Here is a 27,068-nt window from a genome sequence, read left to right as displayed (position 1 = left end):
GACCGGGGCACGAACCCGTGTCCCGTGCATCGGCAGGCGGACTCTCAACCACTGCGCCACCAGGGAAGCCCTCATATAGTTTTTTATAGTCTTCTTTCATTTGGCCTTATATTGATATACTTTTCCACATGTCTATATAGTTAACATTTTTAATGAATAGATAATAAAGTTTAAATACTCTCTGGTTATTTGGCATTTGGATGATTTCCAGTATGTTTTTATTTTTGATTTGCAATTCTAAATTATACTGCTGTAACCTTTTTATAACCGCCCCCCCCCCCAATTTTTTTCTTAGAGTATGTTCCCTAAAATAATTCAGTTAGGTCTAAGGATATCACTTTTTAGCCATATTGTTATTCTGTAGAACAACTACCAGTTGTTAATATTAGATTTTATAATTTTTTTCTTCTAGTATAATAGTGGTGTGTCACAGTTTTGTGAGAGTTTTGATATTTTAAATGTTTTATTATGAAAAATTCCAAACATACCAAAAACACACTACCAGAAATAGTACAATGAACACCCTTATTCAACATGTTGCCATATGTTTACTTGTATACTTATTATGTTAAACCTTTTAAAAATAAAGACATTGGACTTCCCTGGCAGTCCAGTGGTTAGGACTTGGTGCTTCCAATGCCAGGGGTGTGGGTTCGATCCCTGGGTCAGGGAGCTAGGATCCTGCATGGCGTGTGGTGCGGCCTCCAAAAAATTTTTTTAAAAATTAAAAAAAATAAAAATACATAAAATTGGCATCATAGTATTATGCCTTTAAATACTGTAGCATGTATCTCTTACAAATAAGAACATTTTCCTACATTATCACAATACCATTATCATACCGAACAAAATTATCATTAATTCCTTAATGTTTCTAACATTAAGTCTATATTTGTTTCTCCAGTTGTCTCCATAATGACAACTGCCTGGTTCAAAGTGGAATCAAATTAAGAACTATGCATTGTATCTGTATGTTGCTGTTTTTGTAGTCTTTTTTTTTTTAAACCTAGAACAATTCTCATTTCTTGTCTGCTTCCTCACCTTTTTTCCCCCTATGGCACTGATTTGTTGAGATCTGAGCAGTTTTCTTGTTGTATGTCCCACATCCTGGATATAACTGATTGTTTTCTTTTTTAAAACTTTATTTATTTATGGCCGTGTTAGGTCTTCGTTGCGGCACGTGGGATCTTTGTTTACATGCGGGCTCTTTTTTTTTTAATAATTCCAATTTTTTTTCTTAATTTTTATTTTATTTATCCTATTTTTGGCTGTGTTGGGTCTTCATTGCTGCACGTGGGCTTTTCTCTAGTTGCGGCGAGGGGGGCCTACTCTTCTTTGTGGTGCGTGGGCTTCTACTGTGGTGGCTTCTCTTGTTGCAGAGCACGGGCTCTAGGCGCATGGGCTTCAATAGTTGTGGTACGCAGGCTCCATTGTTGTGGCTCACGGGCTCTAGAGCTCAGGCTCAGTAGATGTGGCGCACGGGCTTAGTTGCTCCGCGGCATGTGGGATCTTCCCGGACCAGGGCTCGAACCCATGTCCCCTGCATTGGCAGGCGGATTCTTAACCACTGTGCCACCAGGGAAGCCCTATATGCGGGCTCTTAATTGAGGCATGCATGTGGGATCTACTTCCCTGACCAGGGATCAAACCCAGGCCCCCTGCATTGGGAGCACGGAGTCTTGACCACTGGACCACCAGGGAAGTTCCTTAACTTGTTCTTTTGTTGTTGTATTTCCCTAAACTGGAAGGTTTAAGACTTGATTAGATTCTAGCTAAACATTTCGGCAAAAATATTTAATAAATACTCTTTACATTGCATCATATCATGAGGTGCATAAATGTCTGGTTGTCCCACTATTGATGATAACTTTGATCATAGGGTTAAGGTTGTGACTGCCAGATCTCTCCATTGCGAAGTTGCATTTTTTTCTTTTGTGACTATCAATTTTTTTTAAAATTTTTATCAATGATGAGTATTTTTCAATCTTGTTTGAACCAGTTTTTCATATCATTTGACCCTTTGTTCAGTGTAGATTTGATATTTTCAAGTTTGTACTATATATTTTAAAATTTTATACAGTGTAATAAAGAATGGTGCGTTGTTATAAAAGATAAATTTCAAGTTTCAAAATATAACTAAAATCAAATGTAATTTAACCAAAAAAAAATAAACCTTACATATTGCAAATATGTAATAGAGGGCATTTCTTTGACAGAATTTTGTGATGAGTCATGTTTGCTATTTTAAAAATCATTCTAGGGACTTCCCTGGTGGCGCAGTGGTTAAGAATCCTCGTGCCAATGCGGGGGACATGGGTTCGATCCCTGGTCTGGGAAGATCCCACATTGCCACGGAGCAACTAAGCCCATGCGCCACAACTGCTGAGCCTGTGCTCTAGAGCCCGAGAGCCACAACTGCTGAGCCCATGTGCCACAGCTACTGACACCTGCGCGCCTAGAGCCCATGCTCCACAACAAGAGAAGCCACCACAATGAGAAGCCCACATGCCTCAACGAAGAGTAGACCCCCCTCGCCACAGCTAGAGAAAGCCCATGTGCAGCAATGAAGACACAATGCAGCCAAAAATAAATAAATTACTTAATTAATTCTTTTAAATAAAAGCATTCTAAGCAGGCAAAAATTGAGAAACATAAAGCTCTTGAATAAAAAATTTCTCTTATTTTTCTTTTTGAAATGGAGATAAATCCTGAATTCATAAGTTGTTTTACAAACCCACCCCAGAAGCACTCAGAATTTATTTTTGTTTCTTGTCCTCTTGAGTGTTTCATTTGGCTGTCTTTTGTATACCAATTCTTTATCAATTTTAAATAGCTTTTTTTTTCTGTCATTCCTATTATAGATTTTTTTTATTCCATTTTCTGCTGCAAATAATGCTCAAATAGGATTTTCCTTTCAAACCACAAAGGCAGTATAGGCTTATTGAACAAGTTGGGTATCATCTGAGGTGCACAAAGAGAACACCAGCCATCCCCTCCTCTCCAGTTCATATCCTCCAACATAACCAACTAGCCTAATGTGATTCTTCCATGTTTTTCTCTATGCTCTTAGAAACACAAATATACATACTGATTCATATTCTGTCTTATTTTGTAAGATTTTCATGATGCCATATGCATTATACTACAACTTCTATTTTTTACTTTATAGGGTATCATACGTTTTCTTCCATATCATTAAACAGATATCTAATTCATTTTTTTGTGCTGCATAATACTCCATTTATGTAGATTTATCTCAATGGGCATTCAGGTTGTTTCCAATTTTTTCTCCCATCACAAACAGTAGAAATTTTTATACATATATCTTTAAGAAGTGAAGCTTTTACTTCTGTAGGATAAATTCCCAAGTATGGGTTATTTCAATATTATGAACTGCCAGGTTATTTTCCATAAAGGTGGTTGCAGTTCTTATTCCCACTGGCCCTGGATAACAGGTATCTTTTTAGTTTTTGCCTATCAGCTGGGTGAAAAGTGTTTTCTTATTTTAACGTTCGTTTCCCTGACCATTAATAAATTGCATACATTCATTGTCCAATTTGCATTCCCTATTCTGCAAATCATCATTGCCAATCCTTTAACTTATTTTTCTCTTGGGTTGTTAATTTTTTACTTTTTAATCAGTTTGGGGATACTTTTGTGTATTTCGGGTATTAACCCCTTTTTTGTCACATTGTGCAAGTATATTATCCCAGCCTTTCATTTGGCTTTTGACTTTGTGGTTTCTTTGACATATAGACTATTTTAAATATCTAATCATGTCTGTCAGTCTTTTTCTTTATGATTTCTAGGTTCCTGTCTTGCTCACCACCATTCCACTGAAGTTAATAATTCTTCTAAATTTTTTTCTATATTTTTGTTTTGTTAATTTTTTTTTTTTTTTTTTTTTTTTTTGGCGGTACGCGGGCCTCTCACTGTTGCGGCCCCTCCCGTTGCAGAGCACAGGCTCCGGACGCGCAGGGTCAGCGGCCATGGCTCACGGGCCCAGCCGCTCCGCGGCATGTGGGATCTTCCCAGACCCGGGACACGAACCCGTGTCCCCTGCATCGGCAGGCGGACTCTCAACCACTGTGCCACCAGGGAAGCCCTGTTTTGTTAATTTTTAACCTTAATTTTGTTTTTCTTGTTTTTGCAACTGGGGCAGAAATTTATTTCTTTGTTTTTTAATGTAAATGAACCTGTTTATTATGCCATTGAATTTCTTCTCCTGATCAAAAAATTATCTCTTCTTCATTATTTACGTATAAGATTATTTTAAGAAATCTCTCTTGAATTTTGAAAAAATGTTTTTCTGGTTGTTCCAAGTCAGTTTGGATGCTCTACCTATGTTTGAAAATAATAGTGTATTCATCTAATAACAGTTCTGTCTGCAAGTTTGCCAAGTGTATTCTGGGTCATCAATAATGATGAAATGGTAGCTACAGGCTAGCTGTAGCTGAAAGCTGATCTAAGGACTCCAGTGTTTGATTTTAAAAGAAAGTGACAATTGTAAGAGCATAAAGCAAAAAAAAAAAAAGGCCTGACAAAACTGTGAATGCACCTGACCCTCTGTATCCATGGGTTCCTCATCTGCATATTCAACCAACCAGGGATTGAAAACATTCCCCCCTGAAAATTCCAGAAAGTTCCAAAGAGCAAAACTTGAATTTGTCAAGTTTTTGGAAACTATTTACATTGTATTTACAACTATTTACATATCATTTACATTGTGTTAGGTATTATAGGTAATCTAGAGATGACTTACAGTATATGGGTAGGATGTGCTGTTATATGCAAATACTACAGCATTTTATATAGGGGACTTGAACATCTGCAGATTTTAGTTTTGCGGGGCGGTCCTGGAATCAATACCCCATGGATACCGAGGGATGACTCTATGTTAAAACAGTGGAGAAGAAGAAACACTGGCAGACTCTTAGAATGATGGCCTAAGGACTTTTGTAATTTAGAGCCCAGATTTCATGATTTAAGTTTCTTGTTAGAAACTTAATGGAGAAAAAAAAGCCATTGTTCTCTCAAGTTGTCTTCAACACTTTCTTCAGGCAAGGCAACATTCATTATCATTATATAACCTGCTTTTCTAGTGCTTTTAAAATGAAGTATTTCTTTTGTAAAGAAGTGTCATACATAAAATGAAAGACTTCCCTACAACTAAGAAGCTTTGAACAAATTGTTTACTCGGGCCTTAATTTTTTTGTCTGTTCCATGCGGGTATTGGACTGGATGATTACCAAGGGACCTCTAATGGTGCTCAGTCTCATCAAGTTATATTTAGGGAATTTTTTAAAAATTACTTCCTAGATTGTAGCATTTGGTCAGCTTTTCAATGTCATTTGTATATTACAGCATGGGTTAAAAGACTGGAATTCCCTTTTTTTTTTTTTTTTTTGCCACTCTGTGCAGCATGCAGAATCTTAGCTCCCCAACCAGGGATCGAACCTGTGACACCTGCATTGGGAGTGCGGAGTCTTAGCCATTGGACTACCAGGGAAGTCCCCCTGCATTGTTTTTCGACTGAAGCTTTATTATGAATGAAAGAACGTGGTGGTTCACAATTAGAACATGACATATAAAGTAGTTTTTCTTTACATTTTACTTTATCCATTTACTGTGGTATCTAACAAGATGGGAAAACTCTCATTGAACCTCTGACTTAATCTGTTAGTTTATATTGTACTCAATTAAAATTATTAACTACAGTTGACCCTTGAACAACATGGTCTGACTGTGCCAATTCACTTATACGCAGATTTTTTTTTTCCAATAAATACATAGTACAGTACATCCACAGTTGGTTGAATCCATGGATATAAAACCACAGATATGGAGGGCTGGCTGTAAACTTACACTCAAATTTTTGAATGCTCCTGGGGTCAGAGCCCCTAACTCCTACGTTGTTCAAAGCTCAACTGTAGGGCTTCCCTGGTGGCACAGTGGTTGAGAGTCCACCTGCCGATGCAGGGGACACGCGTTCGTGTCCCAGTCTGGGAAGATCCCACATGCAGCGTGAGCCATGGCCACTGGGCCTGCACATCTGGAGCCTGTGCTCCGCATCGGGAGAGGCCACAACAATGAGAGGCCCGTGTACCGCAAAAAAAAAAAAAGATCAACTGTATATATCTGTGTTAGCATGAGTAGTTTTAGGGATTTCAAATTTTGCATTTCACAAATTTATTTTTTGTTTCTTATACTAAAATATCAGGATTGAAATGAAGATTTAATGTTAATATTCCCTAATCTCTTAAATTGTCTATTATCCCTACCAAGAGCAAACCAGGGTTGTTACAGTAGTGAAATGCCAGTCTCCTTGACAGGCATTTTGTTGATCTTTTCAGGGCACTAAGTTTCTATGATTTGGCTGGAGGTTTGCATAAATTTTCCGTTGGGAACCCTGGACTTGGGAACAGGAAGCATGTAAGAGTTTTATAAGAATCTTATAAGAGGGTGTAGGGAGGATGGAATTGGATCTTAAATTAAGTTGTGCCATAGCAAATTGTCTTTCACAGTTCACATTTAACTATTTATTAATATACTTTTAAAAATGCCTTATCCTGAAACATTTAAGGTTATGTGGTTAAAAGGCCAACTTAATTGTTTTTTTGGTTTTTTTTTTTTTGCGGTATGCGTGCCTCTCATTGCTGTGGCTTCTCCCGTTGCGGAGCACAGGCTCCGGACACGCAGGCTCAGCGGCCATGGCCCACGGGCCCAGCCACTCCGCGGCATGTGGGATCCTCCCGGACTGGGGCACGAACCCGTGTCCCCTGCATTGGCAGGCGGACTCCCTACCACTGTGCCACCAGGGAAGCCCCAGCTTAATTTTTAAAATACTATAAGTGTAATATCCAGACCTAGGCATTCATGAAAATATTATTTAAATTATCCTTTCCACAATTTTTTTGTTTCTTATATAGTAACTTCAGGAGCAGGAAACTGTTTAGCAGAGTGCCTGGTACATAGTAGGTGGTTGGTAAACGGAGGTTGAACAAATGCATCCATTGAAAGTATTCAAATTATAGTAGATTAGAAATTAAGAAAAAAGAAATTATGAGGGACTTTTTTTTTTAAGGAATTTTATTGATTGATGGATGGATTGATTGATTTTATTTGGTTGTGCCAGGTCTTAGTTGCAGCAGGTGGCCTCCTTAGTTGTGGCATGCGAACTCTTAGTTGCGGCACGCATGTGAGATCTAGTTCCCTGACCAAGGATCGAACCCGGGCCCCCTGCATTGGAGCACACAGTCTTAACCACTGCGCCACCAGGGAAGTCCCTGTGAGGGACTTCTTTTTTTTTTTTTTATAAATTTATTTATTTTATTTTATTTATTTTTGGCTGCGTTGGGTCTTTGTTGCTACGCGCAGGCTTTCTCTAGTTGTGGTGAGCGGAGGCTACTATTCGTTGCGGTGCACGGGCTTCTCATTGCAGTGGTTTCTCTTGTTGCAGAGCACGGGCTCTAGGCACGCAGGCTTCAGTAGTTGTGGCCCGCAGGCTCAGTAGTAGTGGTGCACGGGCTTAGTTGCTCCGTGGCATGTGGGATCTTCCTGGACCAGGGCTTGAACCCGTGTCCCCTCCATTGGCAGGCAGATTCTTAACCACTGTGCCACCAGGGAAGCCCCCTGTGAGGGACTTCTTTACATATATATTTTCTATTTAAAAAATAGCTTGTGCTCTGTAAGTCTGAAATGATTTCAAAATATAAAGTTAAACTCATGCAAAAAAGTCTTATGGTGGTGGTGGTAAAGTATCAAGGGTATTGTTATTAGCCATATTTGAGAGGGAGACATCTTGCACCTAGACAACAAATCTAGGAGATTTGTATTTGACACAAGCTGAAGAATATGCTTGTGTTTATGAATCAGATGCCAGAGGAATTCTAGGATTCTTATTTTACAAAGCTACTTAAAACATTTGAGTAGAGATATTATTTGTTAATGTGAAAGCATATAGAAAATAATTAAATTTCCTGATAAACAGTCTTTGAGTTTTCTTAAATCTAGAAGGAACCTGTGATTCTCTTTAGCTCTAGCTTAGTGATCCATCCTCTCATTTTATAATTTAGGTGTCTTAGGCGCAGAGAGATTGCACCCTGCTCCAAATCATACAACTTTATGAGAAGGTCACAACTAGAACTTGGGGCACACTCATCCTGCCATGCTCAGCCTGGCTCTTTTTCCTTTCTGTCAACCTGTGTTTCATTATTATAAATAATGCTAGTCTGTTCTCAAGATTTATTCAGTTAATTTTACTACTAATCATTTGACATTTGTATTGAAGCATAAAAAATGGATACTGCAGTTAGGAAATCATTGGATGAGCATTAGACTTTATTTAATTTCCTTATATGGGTGGTGCAACAGCTGCGATGGTGCACAGTTGTGAACCCAGGACATCTGTGTTTTCCATTTATTTGTTTACTTGTTTGTTTTTTGCAGTAGTCGTATGTAATAAAATTTTTTTTCAGAGAATAAGGAGAGTAAATGTTAAATTTAAAAGTTTAATATTATGAGCATATTTACAGTTTTACAACAGAAAGAGTAGGAAAATGACAAGAAGGACTAAGTCTGTAGCTAATGACATATGTGACCTATGGCAAATCATGTAACTAGGGCAAATCATGTAAAAGAGGTTTACTAACCTCTGTGGGACTGTTTTCTGCTACCTTCTTAATTAGAATTCTTCAGGGGTTCTGCCCAGGACAAATGTATCTGGTTTTTGATATTTGTTACTTGAAGTATAACACACATAATGCAAAGTGCACAAATCATAAGGATAATGAATTATAAAAAGAACATACTTGTATGACCACTGCTGTTGTATTTTGAAAAAGCTTCCTTGGTGATTATGATAAGCTTTCCTTTAAAAGAAATCACTGGACTTGAGGCTGTAGGTAATCTCATGTCTTTCACAACTCTTTCTAGAGTGAAATTAACAGAAACAGTGATAGAAGGAATTTGGCCAGTCACAAAAATTTGCTTTGAATAGGTTTATTGGGATTATATATTAAGTCTTCTGATGTTTTTCTTCTTCCTCTTTGCCCTTTTTCCTTTCTGTCTAGGTCCTGGATGGAATGGAGAGGGGTCCTACTCAACTTCTGACTATCTTTTCTGAGAGTGGTCAGAGAGTTCTTAAACAGGTCTGTTGATTCTGTAGTACACAAATGCAAGTTCGAGTTACAAAAGACTTGGATTCAGCCTAAACAAAGAATTGAATTAGGAAGTAGACTTTTTTTTAAAAAAGAAGCCATTTTGACCTCAGTGTCCACAGGGTATTTTACTTTGGCAAGCTGCATTTGGCATGTGGATTGGACCCAAAGTGACTGAATTAAATAAGATCTGCTTAATATAAAAGCAGTTGTTATATCTTTATCAGTTATGTTGAATATATATGATATGGCAGAATTCTTTATTGGTTCCATGGAAAGTACCAGGAAAAGATGAAAAGGTGAATATCTCAGTTGTCTATGATTCTGGTGGGTGATGGAGGCATGGATAAATCCAAGCAGGAAAATAATTATATGGCCCTCTTTCTAATGTTCTCAGAATTCATAACATTGGGGTAAAACAAAGCTACCTTCACCTTGCATATCTCTGGTTAAGGGAAGGGCAAGTATATATGGGTTTTGTTTGTTTGTTTTCTTTTGTTTTATCTCTGTCTGCATCACCATGAATGAACTTTATCATTATTCAGACCGATAAAAACTCAAGCTTAGTGATTTCCCAAACTTGTCTTTACATTGGAATCACCTTTGGAGCTTTGCAAAGTACTGATGTCTTTGTTCCCCCTCCCTACCACCACCCCCCACCCTAGATTGTGGGGGTATGGCCTGGGAATTTTTAAAAGATCCCAAGGTGATTCTAAAGTGCCGCCAAGTTTGGGAATCACCGTTTTAGCTAGTTAAAGCAGATCTGGCCACTACGCACCTTGTGAATTTTTTTGCCTAAATATTTGGATAAATATATAAATAAGGGATAAATATTTTGTTTTAGAATCCTGTACTTTAAACCTAAATTCTTACTAGAATGAAAGCTCTGTAAAAGCAGGTACCATGTCTGTATTTTTTTCACCATTATATCTTTAGCATTTAGAACAATAACTGACATGTGCTATATGCTTAAATATTTGTTGAATGAGTGGATGAACCTATTAGTCTCTAGTGAGCTGAGAGTATGCTTTTACCTAATACTCGAGTGGTCTGAGGTATAGAGTGGGGGGGTGGTGGTAGTGAAGAGCCCAGCCTCTATGACTAATTGACTGGGCTCCAGTCACAGCTCTGTCACTTACTAGCTGTAAAACCTTAAACAAGTTACTTCTCTAATACCTCAGTGTCCTCATTTGTACAATGGGGGTAATAGAATCTATTACATGGGGTTTTGGGGGGAACTAATTGAGTTAATAATACAAAGTGCTTAGAACAGGGCCTTGCACATAATAGTGTTCTGTAACTTTTAGCTACTGTAGAATTCAAGACACTCCAGATTCTCGGTAGTTTGAATAATTTAAATATAGAGTGTTGTATGGGGGCTAAGGTAGAACAATGGAATCAGCTGCATTAGACGTAGTTAAAGAAGACTTGACAAAGAAGGTTATTATTATTATTATTATTTTTTTGGTCAACTTAATCAGGTATAATTTACATACAGTAAACTGCACCATTTAAAAGTGAAACATGTTTCAGTGAATTTTGACAGATGTTCTTATTAGTTTACAGTATTTATTATGAAACACCTGTCACAACCAAGATATAGAAAATTTCCATCTTCCTAAGAAATTCCTTATATTCCCTGCAGTCTGTCCCTCCTAGCCCCTCCACCTATATATTGCTTTGCATTTTCCAGAACTTTATGTAAATGCATTGATACATTATGTTCTGTTATGAGTCTAGCTTCTTTCACTCAGCAGAATGATTTTTTTTAATGAAAATGACTAACATTTATTGAGCATTTAATACATGCCAGATATGGCTCTAAATTTCTTTTTTCTTTTTTTTATTATAGCTGGTGTTTATTGAGCTTTTATAGTGGGCCAACATTAGTCTAAATATTTTATTTTATTTTATTTTTCAACAGAATGATTTTGATATTTATCCATGTTGTTGCATGTGTCAGTGGTTCATTCCTTTTGAATGAGTAGTGTTTTGTTGTATGGGTATACCATGCTTATCTGTTCACCTGTGATAGACAGTTGAGTTGTTTCCAGTATTTGATGATTGTGAATAAAGCTACTGTAAGCATTTTTGTGCAAATCATTGTATAGATATATTTTCACTTATTCTGGAGTAAATCCCTAACAGTTGTACTGCTAGGTTGTATGGTATATCTAACTTGTTAAGAAACTGCCAAATAATTTAAAAAGAAGTGAATGTTCAGCAGGATTTCCAGGGAGGGTGCATTAGTTATCTCTTGTTGCATAACAAATTACCACAGATTTAGCAGCTTAAAACAACACACGTTTATTAGGGCACAGTTTCCATGGGTCAGGAATCTGGCTTAGGTGGGCCCTCTGTTTCAGGGTCTCTTACAGGCAGCAGTCAAGGTGTCAGCCAGGACTGGAGTCTCATCTCAGTGATTGACTGAAGACGGATTTCCTCTAAGCTTACTTGGTTGTTGGCAGAATTAACTTTCTCAAGGGATGTTGGATTTAAGGCCTTGGTTTCTCACTGGCTACTGGTTGTCAGTTTCTTGCCTTGTAGCCTCTCCAACATGGCAAGCTGAGAAAGCAGTAGAGTCTCCTAGGGAGATGGAAGTCTCATTCTTTTATAACCTAATCATGGACGTGCTGTCCCATCACTTTTGCTGTATTTTTTTGGTTAGAAGTAAGTCACTAGGCCATCCCTCAGGGGGAAGAGGGGGCAGGGGAGATTACATGAGGGCATGAATACCAGGAGGCTGGGATAATTGGTGGCCATATTAGAAGTCTGCCTACCACAGAAGACATGGCTTAGTGCCAGGCTGGGACTAAATGGGACATTAAAAAGAGTGGTGGTGGTGAGGAGTAGTTTGTGAAATTTTCTTTACCTTCCCTGTATCAAACTATATCTCTTTTTTCCTTCTGTCTTTCACATCAGCTTCTTTCCCCTTCAAGAGCAGATACATAACACAAAGATCATTCTCACAATGAGATTTTAATCTTGAGTGGGTTTTGTGTGTGTGTGTGCGTGCCTGTGTGTGTTTAAAGATTCAATTAAGGCCTCTCCCTGTATCATTTAGTGTTTATATACATGTGTATTTTTTAAAAAAACATTTTGTCGTGGAAATTGAGACAGATATGAAAGAATACTATCATGAACCCCCATGTACCTTTCACCCAGCTTCCACAATTTATTTTTTACTAATCTTATATCTAAAATTTACATACAGTAAGATGCACTAATTTTATGTGTACAGTTTTCATTGGAACAGATGTATATATCCCCACAATCAAGATATAGACCATTTTCACTCCAAAGGTACCTCATCCCTGTGCAATCAGTCCCCACCCCAGTCTCAGGCAAGTACCCATCTGATGTCTGTTACTGTAGGTTGGTTTTGCCTGTTCTAGAATATCATAGAAATATTCTTTTGATCACCATGAAGTTTTTGAGATTCATTCATGTTGTTGCATGTATCAGCAGTTCAGAGTTCTTCAGACTTGGCACTGTGGACATTTTGGACAGGATAATTGTCTTGGAGATTGTCCTGTGCATTGTGGGTTATTTAGCAGTATTCCTGACCATTGTCCACTAGAAGCCATTAGCCTCCCCTCCCTATTTCTAAGAATCAGAAATGTCTCCAGACGTTGCCAGATGTCCAATAGGGGACAAAATCCCCTCCCTACACTGGTTGAGAATCCTTTCAGTAGTTGATCCTGTTTATTATTTGGCAGTATTCTATTGTAGGGATATACTTCAGCTTATCCATTTGCTAACTGACATTTGATTTGTTTTGTTTACTTTCAGTTGAGGCTATTGTAGATAAAGTTGCTATTAATTTTTATAGGCAAGTCTTTGTGTAGACATGTTTTCATTTATTTGGGGTAAATACCTAAGAGTGAGATTGCTGAGTCTTCTGATAAGAAACTTTATAACTTTAAACTGCCAAATTGTTTGTACCTTTTTACATTCCTACCATATGAGAGTTTCAGTTGCTCTGCATCTTTGTCAACATTTGATATTATCATTCTTTTTAATTTCAGCCATTATAGCAGGTGTAGCTTTAATTTGCATTCTCCTGATGATCAATGATGTTGAACATCTTTTCGTGTGCTTATTGTAATGTATCTGTTCAAATCTTCTGCCCATTTTTTATTGGGTTGTTTGTCTTATTATTGAGTTTCCTTTGTCTTTTTCCCAACATGTGTACCAACATTAAGAAAATTGAAATAATGAATCAGTTTTATATACTTCTTATATTTAAAATGTGAACATTTCCCTTGATGTTAAGTATTCCTGAAAACATGAATTTTAATGGAGAAGCAGTATTTGAGTACATTTAAATTGATTAACCACTTCTGCTGTAGAGCCTTGAGCTAGCTTCCAGTTTTTCACTATTATTAATATTTTGATAAACACCTTCAAATATAAATCTTTAACCACATCTCTCATTATTTATTGAGTTAGATTCCTAGAGGTTAGGATTAGTTATGATGTTAAGGAGAATGAACATGTATAAGCAAAATATGAATGTTAATCTATTTCATTGTACCTTTGCCACATTTGAGTATTTCATTTTAAAAATATTTGCCATTTGATGTTGGAAGAAAGGCATATTTCATCTGCTTTTTTTTTGATTACTTATGAAATGAAAAAACTTTTCATATATTTATTGATGATTTTTATTTCTAATTTTATAAATTTTCCATTTGGGGGGCCAATTTTTCTGTTGGGATGTTAATGTTTTCCTTAATTTTTAAGAGTACTTTAATGTTAAGTTTATTAACCTTTTGTTATTTACAAATATAATTCCCAAATTGTATTTTGCCTTTTTACTCTTGTGTACTTTGTCCTGCAAAATTTTAAAAATAATAAATTATATGATAAAATCTATATTTTGCTTTAGCTCTTCAGTCAGTCCGTGAAATGATAAATATACTATATATGAATATATAACCAGCCTGTGATTGTAGTTTTATGATTTTATTTTTTATATTTAAGCTTTTTTTTTTTTTTTTGGCCGCACCACGCGGCATGTGGGATCATAGTTCCCGGACCAGGGATCAAATCCACGTCCCCTGCAGTGGAAGCACAGAGTCTTAACCAGTGGCCTGCCAGAGAAGTCCCTGCATTTAATAACTTTTTAGTCAGAATTTTTTAGTATACATTGTTGATAAGGTCTGAATGTTTGTGTTCCCCCCAAATTCATATTTCAAAATCATAATGCCCAATATGATGGTATTAGAAGGTGGGCCTCTTGGGAGGTGCTTAGGTCATGAGGGTGGAGCCCTCATGCAGTCATGAATGGGATTAGTGGTCTTATAAGAGAGATCACACAGAGCTCCCTAGCCCCTTCCACCACGTGAGGACACTGCAAGAAGTTGGCAGATTGTAACCCAACCACGCTGGCACAGTGATCTTGGACCTCTCAGCTTCCAGAACTATGAGAAGTAAATTTCTGTTGTTTATAAGCCATCCAGTTTATGGAATTTTGTTATAGCAGCTCGGACAGACTAGGACAATTATGAAGTGAGAATTCTTTTTTTTTTTTTTGGTTGCATCGTGGCAGCATGCGGAACTTCCCCAGCCAGGGATCGAACCTGTGCCCCCTGCAGTGGAAGCACGGAGTCTTAACCACTGGATCACCAGGGAAGTCCTGAAGTGAGAACTTATAAAATTTTTTCCAAATACTCAACCAGTTTGTCCCAACTACAAAACAAAGTCATCTCCTGTAAAGAAATATGACACAACATCCATTAATGAACAATCAGAAGAGAACTAAATAAAAAGAAAAGTCACCTACAGCAACCCACAAAACGGAAGACAATATTTGTAAATCATATATCTGAAAAGGAATTTATATCTAAAATTTATCAAGAACTCTTACAATTCAGTAATAAAAAGACAAACATCCTAATTTAAAAATTGGCAAAGGATTTGAATAGATATTTCCCCAAAGAAATTATGCCAGTGGCCAGTAAACATGAAAATATGCTCAACACCTTTAGCCATCAGGGAAATGCAAGTCAAAACCACGATGAGATACAATTTCACACCCACTAGGATGGCTATAATCAGAAGGATAACAAATGTTGGTGAGGATGAGGAGAAATTGGAACCCTTGTATACTGCTGATGGGAATGGAAAATGGTGTAACTCCTTTGGAAAACAGTCTGGCAATTCCTCGAAAGGTTAAGTATAGAGATAACATATAACCCAGCAATTTCACTTCTAGGTATATATATACACCCAAGAGAAATGAAAACATATCTCCACACCAAAACTTGTACACAAATATTCATAGCAGCATTATTCATAATAGTGAATGGTGGAAACAACCCAAATGTCTATTAACTGATGAATGAATGAATGAATGAATATGGTATTTCCATACAAAGGGATATTATTTGGTAATTTAAAAAATGAAGTACTGTTACTTGCTACAACACCTTGGAGAAATGAAGCTAAGTGAAAGAAGCCAGTCACAAAAGGCCACTTATTTTATGGTTCTTATTGTATGAGGTATCTAGAATAGACCAGTGTTCCTTGACCTAGTCTAAAACTCTATCGTTTAATGGGGAGGGGAGGGGTAACCCATTAAATTAATGACAGAGCATTTTAGCAAAATTGTTCATAGTACTCAAATGAAGATGATGGTGACTGATAATAGTTCATCTTTATTTTGTACCTTACCTTCCTTTTGAATAATCATTTTTAAAAAATAACATTTGGTGCTAATCATTTGTAACAGTTATTTAGACTTAGCCCTATGTTTAACTGATTTCATTTCTTGCTTCCTATTCTCAAGGTCTTTGTTTTTGGTTAATTATTATTAAGATAATATTTTTGTGAAAAGTACATGATTGATATACATCTGAAAGTATTATTATATCGATTTCACACTGAATGACAACTTGGTGGGGGAGGGAGCAGGATTATTAGGTCACATTATTTTTTCCACTATTAATTCTTTAATATTTTGCCATTATCTTGTGGTCTTGCAAAGCAAAAATCTGTGGCCAGACCGAATTTTGGTCCTCTATGTATGACTTGTTTTTTCCTTCTTGAGTGATTTGGGGCATTTTCTTTATCCTTGAAATCTGAAAATTTCACTAGAACAAATCCAGTTGTCACTATCTTTTTAGTAATTTTGCCTGGTCTTTTGTAAGCTCTTTAGAGCTGGAGATGCAGAAGATTCTCTGACTCAGGAAAGCTTACATTTCCTTTTTAAAAAATCTTTGATTATTATTTCTGTCCATTTGTTTCAGGGATAACAAATTATTTGTAGTTTATTTCTCTCTTCTCTCCTTGTCAATCCTCTCATACTTTTCATTACTTTGTCCTTTCCTTCTCCATTCTGGAAGAATTTCTCAAATTTGTTGTCTCCACATTTCTAATTAAGTATTCTGCTCTTTACTTTTTCTAGTTAAGATTTGAATTCTGTTACAGAATATTTGTAGTTTTTAACCTTTCTTTTCCCCCTGTCTTATTTCTGCCTGCATCTCAACTAGTTCTTTTCATTTCTGCCTGTGAACTTCGAACTCTTACTTCAGTGTGTTTTATCAAATTTGTTGAGAGTAATGTAGTTGATTTCTAAAATTTAACCTGTTGCTCCTTATATATTCATTTTCTGAATTACAGATGCAGAGTTTCTCTTCTTTTATGTTACAGAATGTTTTTCTATCTCTCCCCTCAATTATTCTTCCTTGAATAAGGAGAGGGGTATACAGGTCTAGTATGTGCCAAATAGGGTAGGTAGACAGTTTCCTTCATTGGCTATTTGGTAGCTGTAGGAATTCTCCTATCAGATGTTAAACTAAAGGACTAACTGATGCACATAGTTTCTGAATACTTTCTAGTGTCCAGCAGTCATTTATGTGTTTCCTGCTGGATTGAGTAGGGGAAAGCCCGTCCTCTGACGTGGTAATTTGACTTTGGAAAAGAGGGTTTGGTTTTTGATCATTTGAAGCCTAGGCTGCAAATAACTGTGATTTCCAGAATGTAATGCTCCCAGGGCTTTTGCTCTCTCAGCCCTTCCTGCAATTGCTTTCAAATCTCAGGGTGTATATACTACTTTGTATGTTATAGAATCTGAAGTAGAGAAGGAAGGCTGTGGGCATGTAATAGCCCTGACCATACTAAGTGAGTCTCTCACAGTAGGGTGATGTGACTTACCACTGCCATTGCTGCCTTTGGAGAAAGCTGTTTGGAGCAGGTAGTTGGAGGAGGTTAGTTAAAAATCTGTTACCTTCCTGCTGGCTCTACTCTATCTAAAGCCCCATTCCTGCCTGCTGTTTGGCAGAAAAGTCATCTATGAGTCCAACAGTTCTTTGAGCAGCAGTCTTAGTTTCCAGTGCTGTTGATAACTTTGACTTAGTGTTTCCTTAAGTATATCAATGAAAAATTACGGTGGAGGTGATGATAGAGATGAACCAGGCATTGTTAGGTAGCCTCCATTTTAGCTCCCAGCTTGATGTTAACTTTTTGAAAGAAGGAAGATGAGAGAAGAGCATGGAGAATAGCTACTAATGGAAGAAGGAAGAGTTAAAGATCTTATACCAGTTGAGTTCCAGTTTCTCAGGGAAATATGGTAACATTGAAATCAAAGAGCCAAGGTTTAAAATAGTCTTGGTTAGTCTTTGTTTTAAAGTCTATTTTGTTTGATACAAGTATTGCTACCCCAGCTTTCTTTTTGTTTCCATTTGCAAGGAATACCTTATTTCGTCCCCTCATGTTCAGTCTGTGTGTGTCTTTAGATTGTGAGTCTCTTGTAGGTAGTATGTATACGGGTGTTGTTTTTGTATCTATTCAACCACTCGTTGTCTTTTGAGCATTTAGTCCATTTACATTTAATCATTAATAGTTTGTACTTACCGCCATTTTGTTAATTGTCTTCTGGTTGTTTCTATAGTTCTTTTTAGTTCCTTCTTTATTTTGCTCTCTTCCCTTGTGATTTGATGACTATCTTTAGTGTTATGTTTGGATTCCTTTCTATTTTGTATGTGTATATTATAGATTTTTGTTTTATGGTTACCATGAGGTTCATACACAGCTATATATGTGCGTGTGCATTATTTTAAGTTTAAACACATTCTAACAACCCTGCACTTTTACTCCCTCCACAACCACGTTTAATGTTTTGGCATCATATTTTACCTCTTTTTGTTTTGTGTATCCCTTAACTACTTATTGTGGATAGAGATGATTTTACTACTATTACCTTTTAACCTTCATACTAGCTTTATAAGTGGTTGATCTATCTTTACTGTTGTTTTCCTTTATAAATGAGGGGGTTTTGTTGTTGTTGTTTTGTTTTTTTGCCACGCCACACAGCTTGTGGGATCTTATTAGTTTGCTGACCAGGGATCGAACCCGTGCATTCTGCAGTGGAGGCGTGGAGTCCTAACCACTGGATCGTCAGGGAATTCCCCATAATTTTGATATTTCTAGTTGTGGTCTTTTCTTTTCCTTTTAGAGAAGTCCTTTTAACATTTCTTGTAAAGCCAGTTTACTGGTGCTAAACTTTTAGCCTTTGCTTATCTGCAAAGCTGTTTATCTCTCCTTCAAATCTGAATGATAGCCTTGCTGGGTAGACTATTCTTGATTGTAGGGTTTTTTTTCCTTTCATCACTTTGATTATATCGTGCCACTTGCTTCTGTCCTGTATAGTTTCTGCTGAAAAGTCAGCTCATGGTCCTATGAGGGTTCCTTTGTATGTAACTAATTGATTTTTCTCTTGCTGCTTTTTTTTCTTTTTTTGGCCATGCAGTGTGGCTTGTGAAATCTCAGTTCCCCAACCAGGAATTGAACCCTGGCCATGGCAGTGAAAGAGCCAAATCCTAACCACTAGACGACCAGGGAACTCCCGACTCTTGCTGCTTTTAAGATTCTCTCTTTATCTTTAATTTTTGACGTTTTAATTATAATTTGTCTTGGTGTGGACCTCTTTGGGTTCATCTTGTTTGGGACTCTCTGTACTTCTAGATGTGGATGTCTGTGTCCTTTCCCAGGTTAGGGAAGTTTTCAACTATTATTTTTCAAATAAATTCTCTACCCCTTTCTGTCTTCTCCGTCTTGGGCCTCTAAACTGCAAATGTTAATATGCTTTAAGTTTTCCCAGAGGTCTCTCAAGCTAACCTCATTTTTCTAAATTCTTTTTTCTGTTCAGCTTGTATAATTTCCACTACTCTGACTTCCAGTTTGCTCATCCATTCCTCTGTATCATCTAATCTGCTGTTGATTACGACTGGTGTATTTTTTCAGTTATTGTGTCCTTCAGCTCTGTTTGGTTCTTCTTTATATTTTCTGACTCTGTTAAATTTCTCACTTTGTTAATTCATTCTCCCATGTTTGTTGAGTATCTTATGATAATTACCTTGCACTCTTTGTCAGTAGATTGCATATCTCCACTTGGTTTAGTTCTTCTTCTTTGGTTTTGTCTTGTTCCTTTGTTTGGAACATATTCATCTATCTCCTTGTTTTGCCTAAACTTCCGTTTATTTCTATGTATTAGGTAGGTCAGTTACATTTCCCAATTTTGGAGACATGGCCTTATGTAGGAGATGTCCTGTGGGGCCCAGCAGCATACTACCCTCTGGTCACTAGAGCTATATACTCTTGGGGTGCCCACTGTGTGGGCTGTGTGGGTCATTCTTTTGTGGTGGGGCCAAGTACTGTGGACATGCTGGTAGGCAGGGCTGGCTCCCAGCCTAGTTGGCTGCCAGGTCCTGCCTCATGGGGTGGCTGCCAACCCACTGGTGGTGGGGCTGGGTCCTGGTGCAACTGGCTACAGGGCCCTAGGGGTCTCTGGGCTGGTGTTGGCCCATGGGTGGGAGGGCCAGATCCCTAGGGGGCTGAGGCTGGTGTTGGCCCGCTGGTGGGTGGGGAAGCCCCTGGCACTAGTAGGCTAGAGGGAGTACTCCAAAATGGCTCTTGCCAGCACCAGTGTCCTCATGGTAAAACAAACTCCCCCATATGGCTGCTGCCAATGTCTGTGTCCCCAGGTGGTACCCCAGTTGATGCCTACTTCTCCAGGAGGCTGTCCAAGATTAGCAAGTGGTTCTGACTCAGGCTTCTTTCAAGTTACTGCCTCTGTGCTTGGAGAGCATGTGAGATTTGGCATGCACCCTTTAAGACCAGAGTCTCTGTTTCCTATAGCTTTCCAGTTCTTCTGTACATAAGCCCTGCTGGCCTTCAAAGCCAGGTATTCTGGGGGCTCATCTTCCCGGTGCAGAATCCCTGGGCGGGGGATCCTGATGTGGTTCTTTAACCCCTCGCTCCTGGGGGAGAACCTATGCAATTGTGATTATCTTGTCCTTTGTGGGTTGCCTACCTGGGGGTATGGGTTGTTTTTTTGTTGTTGTTTTTTTAATAGCTCTTTATTTATTTATAATTGCTTTATTTATAATTTTATTTATTTATAATTGCTTCACAATACTGTGTTAGTTTCTGTTGTACAACAAAGTGAATCAGCCATATGCATACACATGTCCCCATATCCCCTCCCACTTGAGCCTCCCTCCCATCCTCCCTATCCCACCCCTCTAGGTCATCGCAAAGCACCAAACCGATCTCCCTGTGCTATGCTTCTGCTTCCCATCAGCCAACTATTTTACATTTGGTAGTGTATATATGCTGATGCTACTCTCACTTCGCCCCAGCTTCGCCCTCCCACCCCATGTCATCAAGTCCATTCTCTATGTCTACCTCTTTATTCCTGCCCTGCAACTAGGTTCATCAGTACCATTTTTTTTTTTAGATTCCATATATATGCGTTAGCATACAATATTTGTTTTTCTGACTTACTTGACTGTATGACAGACTCTAGATCCATCCACATCACTACAAACAACTCAATTTCGTTTCTTTTTATGGCTGAGTAATACTCCATTGTATATATGTGCTACATCTTCTTTATCCATTCATCTGTCAGTGGACATTTAGGTTGCTTCCATGTCCTGTCTATTGTAAATAGTGCTGCAGTGAACATTGGGGTGCATGTCTCTTTTTGAATTATGGTTTTCTCAGGGTATATACCCAGTAGTGGGATTGCTGGGTCATATGGTAGTTCTATTTTTAGTTTTTTAAGGAACCTCCATACTGTTCTCCACAGTGGCTGTATCAATTTACATTCCCACCAACAGTGCAGGAGGGTTCCCTTTTCACCACATCCTTTCCAGCATTTATTGTTTATAGCTTTTTTGATAATGGCCATTCTGTATGGCATGAGGTGATACCTCATTGTAGTGTTTTTTTTTTTTTCACAGTTTCAGTCCCTTTAATTAGGTGCTCTGAAGAGAGGGCAGAATGGCAGACAAGGGGTCGAGAAGGTAGTGCTTCTTAAGCCCCTTTCAGTAACCGGTCAGTCCTCATCCTCTGGCAGCTGGATCTTGCTGGGGTCGAAGCAGTTGGAGTCCATGATGGGGAGGCCATTGGCCTCTCGGTATTTTACAAGCCTCCCAGCTTCCCGGCGGGCCCACTCCTGCATCCTGTAGTCAGGCAGATAAGCCACAAAGGTGCTGCCAAGGACCAAGATGATGGAGAAGCCAAAGAAGAAGACGACCCGCATGTTCCAGAGGTCCACAGCAGGGTCCCTGTCATAACCGTGGGAGTCTGGGTTCTTCTCGTAGAGGCTTTCGTCCTCGGGATCTGGGTCCTCCTGCCAGTGTAAAGTCGGTTCCGGCAGCCGCTTTCCCGCCACAGCGGACGGGGCGATCACAGCCCTGGAGGAGCTGGATTCCCAGCGAACACGGGCAGCCGGGAGCCCTTGCCTCGCCGCCACCGCCAAAAGGCGGCGGCTGCACAAACCTAACATCCCGGCTACCATGACAGATCGTTCTGCAGTTTGTCGGGGGCGGGGACGGAAATGTGACTGAGCAGCTGCAGCTGGTCCGAGCACGAGAATTGTCGCTCCGCCCCTGCCGCAATAGGTCCCGAGTCGAGATTTTGTTTTCAAAATGGCGAGGCGTCCTCTTTCCCTCCCTCTGTCATGGCCTCACGGAAGACATCTTCTTATCCTCTCGATCAGGCTATGGCCTCATTGTAGTTTTGATTTGCATTTCTTTAATAATTGGTGATGTTGAGCATCTTTTCTTGTGCCTCTTGGCCATCTGTATGTCTTCCTCGGTGAAATGTCTGTTTAGGTCTTTCGCCCATGTTTTAACTGGATTGTTTGTTTTTTTGATATTGAGCTCCATGAGCTGTTTGTATATTTTGGAGATTAATCCTTTGTTGCTTCATTTGCAAATATTTTCTCCCATTCGGAGGGTTGTCTTTTTGGCTTGTTTATGGTTTCCTTTGCTGTGCAAAAACTTATAAGTTTAATTAGGTCCATTTGTTTATTTTTGTTTTCCGTTATTCTAGGAGGTAGGTCAAAAAAGATCTTGCTGTGGTTTATGTCAGAGTGTTTTTCCTATGTTTTCCTCTAAAAGTTTTGCAGTGTCTGGTCTTACATTTAAGTCTTTAATCCATTTGGAGTTTATTTTTGTGTATGGTGTTAGGGAGTGTTCTAATTTCATTCTTTCACATGTAGCTGTCCAGTTTTCCCAGCACCACTTATTGAAGAGGCTGTCTTTTCTCCATTGTATATTCTTGCCTTCTTTGTCATAAATTAGGTTCCCATATGTGTGTGGGTTTATCTGTGGGCATTCTATCATGTACTGTTGATCTATATTTCTGTTTTTGTGACAGTACCATACTGTCTTGATTACTGTAGCTTTGTGGTGTAGTTTGAAGTCGGGAAGCCTGATTCCTTCAACTCCGTTTTTCTTTCTCAAGACTGCTTTGGCTATTCGGAGTCTTTTGTGTTTCCATACGAATTGTAATCTTTTTTGTTCTAATCCTGTGAAGAATGCCATTGGTAGTTTCATAGGGATTGCATTGAATCTGTAGATTGCTTTGGGTAGTATAGTCATTTTCACAATATTGATTCTTCTGATCCAAGAATATGGTATATTTCTCCATCTGTTTATGTCATCTTTGATTTCTTTCATCAGTGTTTTATAGTTTTCTGAGTATAAATTTTTCTCCCCCTTAGGCAGGTTTATTTCTAGGCATTTTATTATTTTTGTTGCAGTGGTAAATGGGAGTGTTTCCTTAATTTCTCTTTCTGATTTTTTGTTGTTGGTGTATAGAAATGCCAGAGATTTCTGTGTATTAATTTTGTATCCTGCAACCTTACCAGATTCATTGATTAGTTCTAGTAGTTTTCTGGTGGCATCTTTAGGATTTTCTATGTATAGTATCATGTCATTGGCAAACAGTGACAGCTTTACTTCTTCTTTTCCAATTTGTATTCCTTTTATTTCTTTTTCTTCTCTGACTGCCATGGCTAGGATTTCCAAAACTATGTTGAATAAGAGTGGCGAGAGTGGACATCCTTGTCTTGTTCCTGATCCTAGTGGAAATGCTTTCAGTTTTTCAACATTGAGTATGATGCTTGCTGTGGATTTGTCATATATGGCCTTTATTATGTTGAGGTAGGTTCCCTCTATGCCCCTTTTCTGGAGAGTTTTTATCATAAATGGGTGTTGAATTTTGTCAAAAGCTTTTTCTGCATCTATTGAGATGATCATATGGTTTTTATTCCTTAATTTGTTAATGTGGTGTATCACATTGATTGTTTTGCATATATTGAATCCTTGCATCCCTGGGATAAATCCCACTTGATCATGGTGTATGATCCTTTTGATGTGCTGTTGAATTCTATTTGCTAGTATTTTGTTCGATTTTTGCATCTGTGTTCATCAGTGATATTGGTCTATAATGTTCTTTTTTTGTGATATTTTTTTCTGGTTTTGGTATCAGGGTGATGGTGGCTTCGTAGAATGAATTTGGGAGTGTTTCTCCCTCTGCAATTTTTTGGAAGAGTTTGAGATGGATGGGTGTTAGCTCTTCTAAATGTTTGACAGAATTCACCTGTGAAGCCATCTGGTCTTGGACTTTTGTTTGTTGGAAGATTTTTAATTATGGTTGCAATTTAATTACTTGTGATAGGTCTGTTTATTTTATTTTAAATTTATAATTTTGGTGCATTGTCACCAGAGTTTTTGGCTGTTCTGTTGTTACATTTTGATTTATTGAGATTTTCTTTATGGCTTTTTTTTTTTTTTGGGCTGTGTTGGGTCTTCCTTGCGGTGCACAGACTTTCTCTAGTTGCAGTGAGAGGGGGCTACTGTTCGCTGTGGTGTGTGGGCTTCTCATTGTTTTGGCTTCTCTTGTTGCAGAGCACAGGCTCTAGGGGCACGCGGGCTTAGTTGCTTCGTGGAATGTGGGATCCTCCCGGGTCAGGGATTGAACCCATGTCCCCTGCATTGTCAGGCAGATTCTTAACCACTGCGCCACCAGGGAAGCCTCTTTATGGCCTTTCTTAAAGGTTAATTTTTATTAATGTTCCTTTGGAGACTTAAAAACTGGTTTTTTCTTGAATTAAAAAATAGTTAAGAGATGGGTATTTCTCTAATAATTATTTATTAATACCTAGTACATATATCCATCTAAAATTTTGAGATTATAAAATCAATATTTGGCAATAATGTAAAACTATAGCAGTCCAGTTAAAGGCATTGTAGACTGATATTTTCTTATTAAGAGGGAAATTTTTTCTGATGCATGCCGAAATTATGCAGTTTCCATGCATAATTTCTATGTGCACAATAAAGAATACTTTAGAACCTGAACTGAAAATTTAATGAAAAAAATGTATAACTATTTTAGATAAAATAGGAAAAAACTAAAATCTGTGGAATATCTTTATGGAGTTTAAATACAAAATTTGAAATTCTGTTAGAAGTAGGTTTTGTATTTAGTGTATGTACAAAATATTTTTATTTTGTCTCCAAGCATTTGCGAACAGTGTGCCATGATGTTAATTCATTTTAATTTGACAGATTTATTTATTTATTTTAGGCTTTTATATATATATACTTATATATTTTTTAATTGAAGTATAGTTGATTTACTATGTTGTGTTAGTTTCACAGCACAGTGATTCATATATATATATATATATGTTCTGTTTCAGATTCTTTTCCCTTATAGGTTATTACAAAATATTGAGTACGGTTCCCTGTCTTTGTAGGTCTTTGTTGGTTATCTATTTTGCAATATATATAGCGGTGTGTATACGTTAATCCCAAACTCCTAATTTATCCCTCCTCTCCTTCCCCCTTTGGTAACCATAAGTTTGTTTTCTATGTCTATGAATCTCTTTCTTTGTAAATAAGTTCATTTGTATCTTTTTTTTTTTTTTTTTTTTAGATTCCACATGTAAGCAATATCATATGATATTGGTCTTTTCTCTGTCTGGCTTACTTCAGATAATCTCTAGGTCCATCCATGTAGCTGCAGGTGGCATTATTTCATTCTTTTTTATGGCTGAGTAGTATTCCACTGTGTGGGTATATGTGTATGTATGTAAATATACACACACACAGACACACCACATCTTCTTTGTCCATTCATCTGTTGATGCACATTTAGGTTGCTTCCATGTCTTGGCTATTGTAAATAGCGCTGCAGTGAATATTGGGGTGCATGTATCATTTCAAATTACAGTTTTGTCTGGATATATGCCCAGCAGTGGGATTGCAGATAACTCTAGTTTTAAGGAACCCATACTGTTCTCCATAGTGGCTGTACCAATTTACATTCCCACCAACAGTGTAGGAGGGTTCCTTTTTCTCCACACCCTCTCCAGCATTTATTTGTAGACTTTTTGATGATGGCCATTCTGACCAGAGTGAGGTGATACTGCATGGTAGTTTTGATTTGCATTTCTCTAATAATAAGTGATGTTCAACATTTTTTCATGTGCTTTTTGGCCATCTGTATGTCTTCTTTGGAGAAATGTCTATTTAGATCTTCTGCCTTTTTTTTTAAAGAAAAAGATGTTTAATTTTAGATTGTCTACTTAACAATTCAAACTGAGAAGTTAAACAAAACAATAAAAACAAGATACAAACTCTATAAATATAAACCTAGATGGTTTTGAAAGGAAATATACCCAAATATCAGTAGTGATCATCTGAGTTTTGGAATTACAGTTGATTTTATTCTTTAAAAATATTCTGTATTTTTAAAGATCTCTATAAAAAATTATATATTCTTTTATAACTAGAAAAAAACCCAATAAATTGTATTTTTTCAAACAATTTCTCATTGAGTAAGCTTTTTAATGTTGACTTCTACCTCAGTAAGTTTTAGGAAAACATGAAAAGACCTTTGGACCTTTGTTCTTTCAGCTCTCCGCTAGGTGTTTTCACAAACTATATCTCATTTAATCCTCACAGCACCCTCATGAGATTGTTACTTCCCATTTTACAGATGAAAAATATGAGGCTCAGAGAGGTTAAGCAATATATCTAAGGCCTTTCAGATAAGCAGTGATTCAGCTGCTCACTGGCTAGCTGGTAATTACAATCCAGATCTATTGAACCTTGAAATTTATACACTGCTGAGTGTCACACTGCATACACTGCATACATTAAAATTTTGAATTTTGAAAGTGAAAATTATCAATCATGTTAATTAAAATAATCATTGCTATACTGAAGTCTATATGATTTGTGAATATTGTTTCCCAATATTCTTTTCACTTTCTTTTCACACACACGCTGTATTTTATTTTTACAAGAGATAAATAAACTGACACCAAGCATTGTAAATGGATGACCACAACAAAAGCAACAATGATTGCAATTACCAAACACAAAACACACTCATACTATGTCATAATATTGACATTCAGTCCAGTAATCCTCCACTGTAACAGCTCCTTTACTTTGCAGTGAAAATTGATTTGTATATTTTTTGTCTCTGAGTCCTTGTGGGATTTTTTTTTTTTATTCAAACGGAAAGTCACAAAAATTATAATCCTCATCAGTTCACTCAGTCCCACGTAATTAATTTTTTTCATCTTGATCTTTT

The 27,068-nt window shown here is 37.6% G+C and overlaps 1 protein-coding gene and 1 pseudogene across 18 annotated transcripts in view; one reads left to right on the top strand and one right to left on the bottom strand.

The window, feature by feature from the left end:
* NCOA6 (nuclear receptor coactivator 6) overlaps positions 1–27,068 on the top strand; it is a 98,065-nt gene that overhangs the window by 10,625 nt on the left and 60,372 nt on the right. For 2 of the 18 annotated variants that reach the window (XM_089896757.1, XM_022592609.2), the window contains exon 2: positions 9,072–9,149. The exons of 14 other annotated variants lie outside the window; for them this stretch is intronic. The gene's annotated coding sequence lies outside the window, so the exon portion shown is untranslated. Of the gene's footprint in view, positions 1–9,071; positions 9,150–14,712; positions 14,805–27,068 lie in introns of all 18 variants that reach the window. 2 more of the 18 variants (XM_089896755.1, XM_089896756.1) reach the window with 2 other exon arrangements.
* On the bottom strand, positions 318–26,455 carry LOC149747481 (NADH dehydrogenase [ubiquinone] 1 beta subcomplex subunit 11, mitochondrial pseudogene; annotated as a pseudogene).

The sequence above is a fragment of the Delphinapterus leucas genome, chromosome 15 (assembly GCF_059928025.1).
Source record: "Delphinapterus leucas isolate spDelLeu-1000000601 "Yukka" chromosome 15, BTC_Dleu_Yukka2, whole genome shotgun sequence".
Taxonomy (NCBI): Eukaryota; Metazoa; Chordata; class Mammalia; order Artiodactyla; family Monodontidae; genus Delphinapterus; species Delphinapterus leucas.
Note: the sequence above shows the minus strand (reverse complement) of the source record. Positions and strands in the feature narration are given on the sequence as shown.